Genomic DNA, 12,004 nt, shown 5'->3' with positions numbered 1-12,004 from the left:
GCTCGAAGGAAGCCCAGCAAACAAAAGTTAAACAATGTCATGGCAGGAACAATGCAGTGGCATAGCAGGAGTACTAGTCAACCTACAAACTAAGGGTGAAAAGAGATAGGGCCGAATTGAAAGAAACAAAGGCCCACATCCAAGAAATACCCAGCCCAAAGAAGAAACAAGATGCGAGGAATAAAGACCCAATGACTCACCCATGTCACAAATGGTTAAATAAACAGCAGAACACACAGCAATACCAGACAAACCCATAGGCAATAGCAAACGCATGAACACCAGACAAACAATGGACTCATATAAGAGTGGAGCACACACAAGAATTAGGCTCCACCAACCTGTACCCGGCCATTACTAGGGCGGTGGGCCATGGGTCAAAGGTAAGAGAGGGTGTGGTCTGGCAATGGGGAGAAGGGGAAAGCTTATTCTGAGGTTCCCGCTCAAGCTCTTTTGGAGGAAATGTCTTATTGGGATGACATATCACCTAAAAGAGGCAAAGATGAGCTAGAATCACTAGGTGCATGCCATAGGAGTTAGTATAAGAGAATGTCCAACCCTTATCCGGATAGGAATGCCACAAATAGCAAGAAATTAAGACAAAACTCCCTTTGTTTGGGAATGGAATGTGGCACAACCAGCATAGGGTAGTGGTGGTGGCTGGACAGCCAGCAGACCAATGGGTAGTTCGGGAAGGACACCCACAATAGGCCAGAAGTGGTTGAGGGGTAAAACGGAAAATCTAACCATGGCAGGCAATATAAAATGGCCTTACCCGTGCACAGTGAAACAACAACGAGGAAGAACGGCAAGAAACATAGAAACAAAGAGAGAAATAGAAAGCAAAGAAAAAAAGAAAGGAAAAGCAAAAAGAAAGAAAAGAGAGTAGCAAGGAAACAAGAGTGTGAGGAGTGATAGAGCATGCACTAATAGGCTACTCACTTCTCTCCCTCTCAATAGCCCATTCTCTAGCAAGTTAAGAGTTTGAGATTAAGCCATTTAAGCCTATTTTCCAAAGTAGACAATTTTTGTGGCAGAATCTCCCTGTGAGATTTCCTACATTGGAAATTGGTTCCCTTCTTGGACTTAAATTTGCCAAGGGGCCAAGTTTAGCAAACCAACCCCTTCCCTTCTTTTATCATAGTTGTTCAAGTACTAATGTTTTTTTTCCTTCTGTTGCTTATTCATTCCTGCCATACTCATATTGTCGTTTATTTTTCCTGTTGCAAAATCGTTTAAACATCATCTTTGGTACTTTAGTTAGAATATTGTAACTATATTGCCATATTATGTTTCTCCTACCATAACTTATTTGTGAAAATATCTTTTGTCGTGGGCACGTGACCAAGATCTTTGCCAAGGGTCTTAGCTTGCGCACAAGCTAGCTTAAGGTGAGTTTCAGCTGAGCCATTCCCGACTCTCTTACCCTAGAATCATTGGGCCATAGTATGGCAAGAGCAATCCAACCTAGGACACAAAAAAGGCCCACCACAATTATTTAGTGTAATTTTTGGTCCAATTTACAAATGGTTTGATAATTTATGCACGATACAAGCTTAAAATGATAATTTCTATCTTTTTTGTTTGTTGCAATATGGTGTCTCCAATGCAAAACTGATGAATATTAAAATTTTAGGTTCATGGGGGCTCAAGCGGTATTAGTACATTTGCAATTTGGATAGCTAAATACTATGGAGCAAGATTTTTTTATTGCAGGTCCAATATCACTTTTCTTCTAAAGTATAAGTTTGGTTTCCAAGTATTCATATAGTTTTAGAATGTGATTGGCAAGAAGTGATGAAAAATTAGTTGTTTGAAGGATCTTGGAGCTGATGTGTGCATCAATTACAAGACAAAAGACTTTGTTAAAAGGGTGAAGGAATAAACAATTAGTCTGATGGCAGGAATAAACAAGTGGAATAAACAATTAGTTTTCCTCCATGTTTGTAGAGATTGATGTTTTTCATTATTCTTTTTGCAATGATTATTAGGTGATAAACAAAAGAACAACTAACTAAATGTTTAATGGCAGGAGTTGATATTATTCTAGATCATATTGGAGCATCCTACCTAAAATTTTATAGAGATTGATGATTTCATTATTCTTTTTGCAATGATTCATTAGGTGATATAAAAGAACAACTAACTAAATGTTCAATGGCAAGAGTTTATGTTATTCTAGACCATATTGGAGCATCCAACTTAATGCAAAACCTCAAGAGCTTAAAATTTGATGGGAGGCTTTTTATTATTGGAACTATGAGTGGCTTTGTTACAATATTTCTATCATGATCATTCAACCATGATCATGAAAAAAATATATTGATATATGGAAAGTAAAACATGACATCTAAAAAGTAACTCTTTGTGTTGGAATGTACTATCAATGTAAACCGAGCTGTATAATATAGATATTAAGTAAACTAGACCAACAATGCTTTTTTTTTTCTTTTTCTTTTCCTTCTTTTTGCAAATTAATATTTTCCCAATTATCAATCCATCACAAAATAAATAAATAAAATTACTCCTTCAAACCTAATTTGTGAACATCAATAATTCTTCTCCCACTCTCTCTCTCTCTCTCTCTCTCTCTCTCTCTCTCTCTCTCTCAATTAACATTTCTTAACTTTTCAACTTTCCATTTTGTTGATGCTCATTTTGGAAAAGCCCAACAACAGAAAGAAGCCCAACAATATGGGCAGGAAGGAGTTAGCAAGATTGAGAGAAAACCCCACTAAGCCAGAATGGCAGGAATAATGGATTATAGGCCTATGAAATAAACAAGTGAGTCTTGAGGAAAGCAAATGGGCCTAAAGGAGCCCAAAGAAGGAAGTAGCAAACTCATGGACATTATGTGATATAGAAAAGTAAAAATGGGCCACAGTAGGCCCAAAGTAAGAAAGTAAGGAGTTGATAGAAAGCCCATGAACCCCAAGGATGAAGGATGTGGTAATTGAGGCGGGAAAACCCAAAAGAGTTAGTAAAAGCCCATGGGAATATAGAGTTAGAAAGTGGGCCGAGGATGCCCAAGGAAAGTAAACAGGCTGAGGATGCCCAAGGAGAAAGAAATTGTCCAAAGGAGCCCACAAGCAATGTAATGGGTCAAGAAAGCCCAAAGTATCATGAGTATAAACTCAATGACCATACTGGGTCATTGTAACCAATTGAGAAAAGAGTATACAATAGGCCCGAAAGAGGTCCAACAATTATAGATCAAATAGCGCCGCAGCAGAAATAACAGAATGGCATGGTAGGAATACTAGCAAGCCCACGGAAGGAGCAAACAGTGGGCTAAAAGGGAGAAAGGCCCACAATCAAGATATGCCTAGCTCTTGGAGGAAGCAAGCCAGAAAGAATGGAGGATCAGAAAACAATTCACGCCACAAGGGACCAAGAATGAACTACAGAACGCGCAGACAAACCTCCAGTCCATGGCAAACGCATGAGCAGCAGACAAGCTTTGGACATACACGGAAGTAGAGCACGCATAAGACCCAGACACTACCAACCTGTACCTAGCCAATATAGGAGTCGTGGGTTATGGGTCTGAGGTAAGAGAGAGTATGGTCTGGCGATGGGGAGAAGGGAAAGCCTATTCTGGAGTTCTCACTCAAACTCTTTTGAGGGAAATGTCTTGCTGGGATGACATACCACTCAAAAGAGAGGATGATGAGTTGGAACCACTAGATGCATGCCATGAGGGATAGCAAGAGAGAATACCCACACTATGGTGGATAAGAATGCCACGGTGAACAAGCAAACAAAACAGTTTTCTTTGTCTAGTAATGGGGAGTGGCACAGCCAGCACAAGTAAGTGGTGGTGGTTGGGCAGCTGACAAACCAATGGGTGGTCAGGAAAGACACTCTAATCTAGACAAAAGTAGTTAAAGGCTAAAATGGTAAAAACCAGTCACGGCAAGCAATATATAAAAGGCCCTCGCCATGCACAGTAACATCATCGCAACAGTAGTAACCACTAAGAGAGAATTACAGCACCACCATCACACTACACGAGTAAGCACTAAGAAAGAAAGAAAAGAGCGGGAAAGAATTAAAGTAATAAAACAGAGAAAAAAGAAGAAGAGGATCAGAAAGAGAAATAGAAAGTGTGGAATGGCAAGCACACACCAATAGGCTAATCCCTTCTCTCCCTCTAAAAGCCTACCATCTGTTGGGGATAAAGATTCGTTTGGAGCATAAGTTATTCAGACCCGTTCCGTCAAAGTGGATAATTTCTACAACAGGACCCTCCTGCGAGGTTACCCACGTTTAGGGGTGTACACGGTTCAGTTCGGTCGGTTTTAGAAAGGTTTTTTGCACCACACTTATAGGGTGCGGTTTCAACCTATGCTTGACCGCACCTCATTTTTGGAGTGTAAGAACCGACCTACACAAGGTGCAGTTAATCTTAGCGGCTCAGTGCGGTTCATTCGATTACTTGGGCTAGACTTTTAAAAATTACTATTCTAAGTTTTGGGCCTTTAGGCCTTTAAAAAATAGCATTTTGAGCCCATTTTGACTTCTTTTTAACTGAGCCTTTCTTTATCAAGTTTCAACCACAAGAACACAAAATCTCAACCTGTCACAAGACTCACAACATTCCAAATCAAATACACAATTATAGAGTATAGTCTCAACTATAATATGACTTAACTCTCAACCTGTCAAATTAAACATGTGTTTATTAAACACATTAACACATATTAATAAATCTAAACCTGTCACAACATTCCAAATCAAACACACAAGTATAAAGTATCAAGTCTCAACCATAACAAGAGAAAATAACCCTTAAAACAAAATCAAACAACATAGAAAAAAAAAATCAAACATTAGTGAACTCAAACAAATATTATAAATAGTATGAGAAAATACCTAGGAACTCTTTAAGCCTTTGAGATTTAGTCCTTTATTAGGCAGAAAGCTGAATCTCTTAAATTACCCTGAAATTACAAGAAAATAACCCAAAAAAAAAAAAAACAAACAAACAAACAAACATTAGAATCAACAAGAAACATTCAGTGAACTCAAAATAAAACCAAAAAAATTAGGGGTTAGGGTTACAAAAGACAGAACTACATAGTGGCAGAGCCACGGTGGAAAACGGAGATGAGAAGGAGACTGATTGAGAGCAAAAGTGGTTAGGTGGGAGCCTGAGAATCTGAGATTGAGAGGAAAACTTTAATATTTGTTTGGCAGGATTAGGGTTTGGAAGAAAATGAAGGTGAGTTGGTGACTGAGTGAGTTGAGTATGAGAGCAAAAGTCTAAAAAAGAGAGAAAGAGACAAGTCAGACAACTCAGTCTCAGGGTGCCGGGTACGTGTGTGGCTGAGAGTAAATAAGAAAAAAAAAATCTTACACACAGTGACTTTAACACTAACCAAACGACATTGTTTTTCTTTTTTCTTTTTTTTAAGTGCTAGACAACTTAGACAAGACAACTATTCAAACTTTTATTTATTGATGATAGGCACACTAACGTTATTTTTTTTTTTTACTTCACACGCGGGTGAGAAACTAAGAGTCCTCATAAAAAAAATTAATAAAAAAAAAGAGAGAAAAAAGAGAAAAAAAAAAAAGAAAAAAGAAAAAAAGAAATTGAGATAACAGAGCACGGCGTGCTCTGTTTAAACTAAGAAACAGAGAGCACGGTGTGCTCACTGCTCAGCATTCCATATATTAAAAAAAAAAAAAAAAAAAAAACAAACAAACAAACAAACAAAAACAAAATTATATAGATATTAAACATACTCGGTGTGGTTCGGTTCTTGGTGGTGTGCATGTCTCCGCGGCGATGGCCGCACTGGTCTGAAATCGGTACTGAAGAAATGCCACCGACCACCATGCTGGAAACCTTCAGCGGAGCCCTGAGAGGGGCGGATTGATGCAGTAAGACCGGTTTCAGTCGATGCCGGTAGATCAACGAACAAGCCTACCCACATTGAGGAAGTGGTTCCCTCCTTGGTATTAGTCCTATAACACAACTGAACATTGCAGACTAACCTATTCCTTCTTTGATTTCATTACTTATCATTATTATTTCCTTTCTTGTCTTTTGCAATTTCACTTATAATGTGTTCCTCATTGCTATATCGTTTTTTCTTCTTATTTTGATTTAAGATCCCTTATTTGTTTTGCCTGGCAGTAAGCACATCTCTTCTATAATTGTTTTATTATATTTATCTGTCGTAACTCTTTTGCAATAGTTTTGTTTCATCTGACAGCAAGTGTGTTGTCTTTATTATTATCCCATTGTATCTGTCTGCTATAACTCTTTGTAGCAATTTTGCCTGCCATGGGCATGTGACCAAAGTTTCAGCAAAAGGGGGCATAGTTTGTGCATAAGCCAGACCAAGGTGAGTTGCAATTGGACCGGTCCTGACTCTCCTACCTAGAACACTTGGGCCACAGTGTAGCAGAAGGCAGCCCAGCCCAAAGGTGCAAAAAGGCCCACCACACATTTATTATTCCATCAAACTCAATCTGATAATAATTCAAACTCCCTTCAACTCTATGACTCTCCTTCTCCCTAATCAAGCAACTATGAAAACCGTTCAATTGCCATCTTATTAGAATTCCCAAAAAAAAAAAAAAAAAAAAAAAAAAAACCTATTGATTATATATATATATATATATACTTTTGCGAATTTAGGAAGTCCCTCTAAAGTGAGTTTTTTTCCCCTCCATATTCTTCAAGTATTTTCGATAAATTTTGTTGGTGATGTGCCATTGAAGATCTCAAGTACCAACAACATTGGTTCCCATAAACTAACCAAAAAAATCTCAAAGCCATAGTGAAGAATAGAGCAAAAGAATTGCAATGAGTTTTGACTACTATAGTTTTTGTGGTCATTAATCAATGTTTAGAAAGTGGTGTCTCAGATAGAAATGTATATTAAGTTTTCCAATAAATTGTAGATGGATGAGTTTTTTTCCACTAATGGATACCTCTTATGTGCATTTGTGTGATGTATTCTTCATTATGGATAAAGTATTCTCTTTGTATATGCATAACATAAATCAGTTTTGTTGTATGTGCATATTAGTTGTGACATGAATGTAGATGCATAACTTAGTACAAGTTATGCTACTCTTTTTTTGGTTTTGTGTTGTAACAAATTTAGATATTATTATGGGATGCCTTTGCTGGAAGACTTTGCAAAACTGCAGAATTTGATTCAATGGAAAGAAAATCAAATCAAAGGAGATGTAAAAAACTAGATAAGGTAGAAATAGACAACCAAAAAAATGTCAGGGTGAAAGATTATCCAAGTTTGGACAAAGCCTCAAAATCTATGAAGACCAATTGGATGTGAGAAATGCCAAGAAGATGTATGCTTGGCTATCTAAAGAAAGTGAAGTTGGATAAAATATGAAGAGGACCAATGAATTGAATTGAGTTCCCTATCACAAGTCATCTCTCTCCCTCTTATAGTTTTGATTTTTTTTTTTTTTTTTGAGTTTAAATTTAGTCATTTTGAAAATGAGAATTTTAATTTATATCAAAACACAATCTTGGCTATGTTTTTGAATATGTCTATTGGTTATTTGAGTAATATCAAGTGTATTTTTGTGATGAGTTTTGATTATCATGATAAAATCCTTTAAGGGAATGAGAACTTTGAAATATATATTTGAAACTTAAAAAGTTTAGTTTTTAAAGAAAAAAAAAAAAGAAAACATAACGCACTATAATATAATTTAAAAGAATATGAACCACCCACAAAATGGATAAACAAAAATAATAGAATTATATATTTGTAGAGATAGAGAAATGGAAAATAGTTTTAGAAATTTTTTAATTTTTAGGGAAAGTAAACTATCTTCAACAAATTTTGGAGAACAAAAAATACATTATATCACAACTACAAAATAATTATATATTCTCACGCATTGCGTGGGTCTGAGACTAGTTTAAATGAAAATATTAACCCTTGTCAACATGTGATTATTTCTTAAGTATTCTTTGTAATTTTTATTTGGTGACACTTGGAAACTTCCCGTTAGTAGCACATGACGTCTTGTAATTGGTTGGAATTTTCACTCTCTACAGATACATTCTTAGAAAATGCGTAACATAGCTTTGATAGTACAATGAAGTATTTGAAAAATAACGAAGGTAGAGGGAAAGAAAGAGAACCCAGTGAGTTCAAATGGTTTAACCTTACAAGCCTACATTCCTAACAAAAATCCCCTTATAGCTTCGTCGGCACTATTAAGTTCTATGTTACAATGAACTAATTGAAGAGTATTTATAATAGGATAAATCCTGTACAAACTAGGATTACAACACTTGAAATACAAGTAGGCTTAAAATTACCAGTATTCCAAATAAGATTAAAAGTACTTTACTTGCCCTCTAGGTAGGATTAGATGCAATGAAGTATAAACATAGACAACAGACTTGGGACTCGATATCTTTTAAGCTTTAACATCTTCAATTCTTAACCCTCACCCCACCTGACTCCTCCATGTAGTAGAGTGATTAAAGACTGAATTGAGTGAGATCCAGATAGGTAAATACGTTATCATCATAAAATTAGTAGAAGTCTCTTCACTGTATTGTTTCTTATCATTCTTTTCTATACTCTTTATCCTTTGTCAATAGAATCTTATTACAAATATAAAAAAATCCCATCATCCTTTTGTTGAACACCGCGAATATGAAATTATGACACCCCTAGCTTATTTTAGAAAAGAATTTGACAAAATAGTGTTTCATTGTCATGAACATTAGTTCTCTGATCTTGAAGCAAGAGGAACAAGAGGTTACTGAACATAATCAAGTTTTCTTAATTGTCAGTGATCGTGAATAAATGGTTAAGAATAGTGGGATTTTCTGTGCAGAAAACTTTGTTCATCTGTAGCAGAGTATGCAAAATAAGAACTTGGCTAAATTCTTAGGAAAAACACTTTCTTTTGTTTCCGCGTTTCCAGGTTTATGGATCGGATTTTGGCGGCTTATTGTTTCGTTTTATTTAAAATAAATGTCATAATTCTCAGCCTACCTGCCTAAGAATTATTTACAACTCACAATATTAATAATCCATCTTCTGCATGACATGGAGAATCAGCAGGAGTACTAAATCGTTGAACAGCAAGGATTTGAATTCAGCCTAATTATTATTTGTTGCTAAGCATAAACCAACAACTCCAAGGTGGTCTATGGATGTAATTTTTACTGAGTGCAAAAACGTTGTGAAAGCTAGTCCTGCTTTACTAAAGATGTTGACAAGGGAATGAGAAGGTGGCAACGAGTACGTCCATAGAAATCAAAATCCAAGCGTAATGAGATATGAGAAATACCGAAAAAGGCCAACAGCAATGAATAGATGATAATGTGGAGTTTGAAAAGGATGAGCAGCCAAGCAGGGCCTTACAATATGCTTTCATGAAGGTCAAAATGCAAAGTGTAATAAGAAAATGGAAAAGAAAGTTCTTATTATTGTAGAATCTGTAATTGGATATTTAATGCACGATATTGGAGCCTCAAAGAAATGTAAGAACGCCCATGTGATGAATATATGGAATCCTTTGATCGTCTAGTAGAGATCATATTCACTTACAACCCCCCCTCCATCCTTCTGCCGAAAAAAAAAAGTTCCTTGCATTAGCTCACTGCTAGTCTAAAGGGATTTCCTCGGTTCCAGAAGTTGGGTATATGCTGCTTTGCCAGTGACACACAAGTAATATTGGTGTTTATACCCAAGGATAGATGCCTGCAAGATTTAACAAGGCTCCTCGGCAAGATTTAAGCTTTGCTTCAGCAAACCTTACTGAACTGGAAGCAGGGTTCAGTTCAATGGCTCGGTGAACACTTTAGTAAGTCACTACCAGGAATGACTTGGAGAAATGTGAACTGGAAAGACCGAGTGAAGGCTCATCATGTAAGGCCTTCCCATGGCACCATTGTATGAGAAGATCAGAACATTTCTCAAGTGATCCTCCATTGCCCAATGACATCAGAATAAGGAAACCTGTCATAAAGCTCCATGAATCATGCTTGAATGCACAAAAGGACACTCAAATTCCTCTAAAAATACTCCTGCACCATACTCAGAACCCAAAGACCTTTTGGCAAGGCCTGTACAGGCCAGAAATTTCCTTGTCCTGAACTCCCTTTCTTTGAGACGCTCTAGAAATTCCCGAACTGCCATATCTGGTAGTCATACAAGAGAATTCACTTTCCCCTCCTGGCCTCCTCTTATTCCATTCCTTAAGTCCATTTTACAGTTGATTCACCTTCATCTGATTTTCTGAACTCTCTCATAAACAACTTGTTATATGTTTCAGCAGTTGCACTCTGGCATTCTTTCCTCCTCTAGCATCCATAGAAAAATAAAAGCTGCAAAGATTCTTCACTTTGGAAGATCGGGCAATGCCATTCAGCTACAAGGCTCTTGGCTCAACTATTTCTCAAATTTTTTACCTTCAGCTAGCTATTACAAGGCTCTATAAGCAACAGCCTTATCGTACATTAGAGAATGAAGTTGCTGTTGCAATGAAGAAACTTCCTTTACAGGTTCACAGCTAAACTTAGTTAAACTTTGTAACGTTCTCCTCTGCTAATCCTAAAGCGTTTCCATCAGATGGAAAACAGGCAACTAATACAATTGAAGTTATAGGTTGCCACACCCTACCTACGTCTATTAAATTGTGTAGAAATTCCACAGATCTCTCTAACACACACACACACAAACAGACATTCTAGACAAATTTCTGAAGGAGTGGGGAACAAAAGTTTTTGTAAAATTAATGAACCCTAAACAAGTTTACCATATACAAGAGGTGGAAAATATATATAATAACTCGTTTATTTCTCATTTATTCTTCATGCAACCATCTTTGGGTACGCATTCCTTCTTCACATGCTGTCAAATTACATCTATCTATCAAAACTCCTGCATTACACCAATACATTGGCAATGCCTTTTAAGCTTAAAAATTATGTGTGATTTTCAATTTTCCTTTTTGTTAAATTATTAATTGTCTCAAAAGCTTTAGCTTTTAGGAAATTGTGAATTTTTAATCATTTAAACATCCCTGAAGGACATATGTTCCACAGGTTTGGCTAGAAAGCAATTTATGATGCAGCAAGTTCTTATGATGCTACAATTTCTAGTATACCGAGGAACAGTAATTGGTTTTGGAATCATGCTAGGTCAGATGATCTTGTTACCATTCAAAGTAAACTGTGTCTGATTGAACTGCAAGATGAGGATAAGCCAATCTGGTTCCCTGAAAATCTGGTACGTAGACTTGTGCAAATGCATAGAATTGTAATAGATCTAAACACCTGAGGTGAAATGGTGGAGGATGCTTTGGTTTCCCTAAGAAATTGCTAGACACTCTATTATTGGTTGGTTGGTGAAATAGGCTTACCACTAAAATTTAGTTGATGCAGTGTGGTATTAAGAATAAGATAGAGACCCAATATGCAATCTGTAAGCTGAGAGTTGGATGTAGAGAGCATTTGTTTTTTGAATACCCATTCTCAAGAAGTACCTAGAGATCTATCATAAATTGGTACCTCATCAAGCATACCAAATTCTGCTGCGGTGACATATTAGAATGGGGAGAAAATCATCTCAAAGGGAAAAGCTTGAAATCTATTGTATGCATACTTGTGGTGTGGGCTGCCATTTATCATATATGGTAGCATAGAAATGTAATAATAATTATCGTGGGAAAATTAGGGCATTGTGAGATAGATTAGATGAGAGATAAAGGGTAGAATTGAATTTCAAGGAGATTTATGAAACTCTGTTCAAAATAGAGTGTGTTGTAGTTTGTGGGGGAATTTCTTACTCAGCCATTAGAGCCAGAGTAAGATAGTGTTCCTTGTGATGTATGGCTTATCTGATAAAGTGTATCTTCTGTGTTGTATCCTGTAGCTTGCTACAGCTAGTTGACTGAGTTTCATCAGTAATTCTTTTTATTGAAACAAAAGCCTCATTCATCTTTAAAAAGAGTCATTTAACCATAATTCTAACATTTCTTAATC

Source organism: Quercus robur, chromosome 7, assembly GCF_932294415.1.
Source record: "Quercus robur chromosome 7, dhQueRobu3.1, whole genome shotgun sequence".
Classification (NCBI taxonomy): Eukaryota; Viridiplantae; Streptophyta; class Magnoliopsida; order Fagales; family Fagaceae; genus Quercus; species Quercus robur.
Note: the sequence above shows the minus strand (reverse complement) of the source record.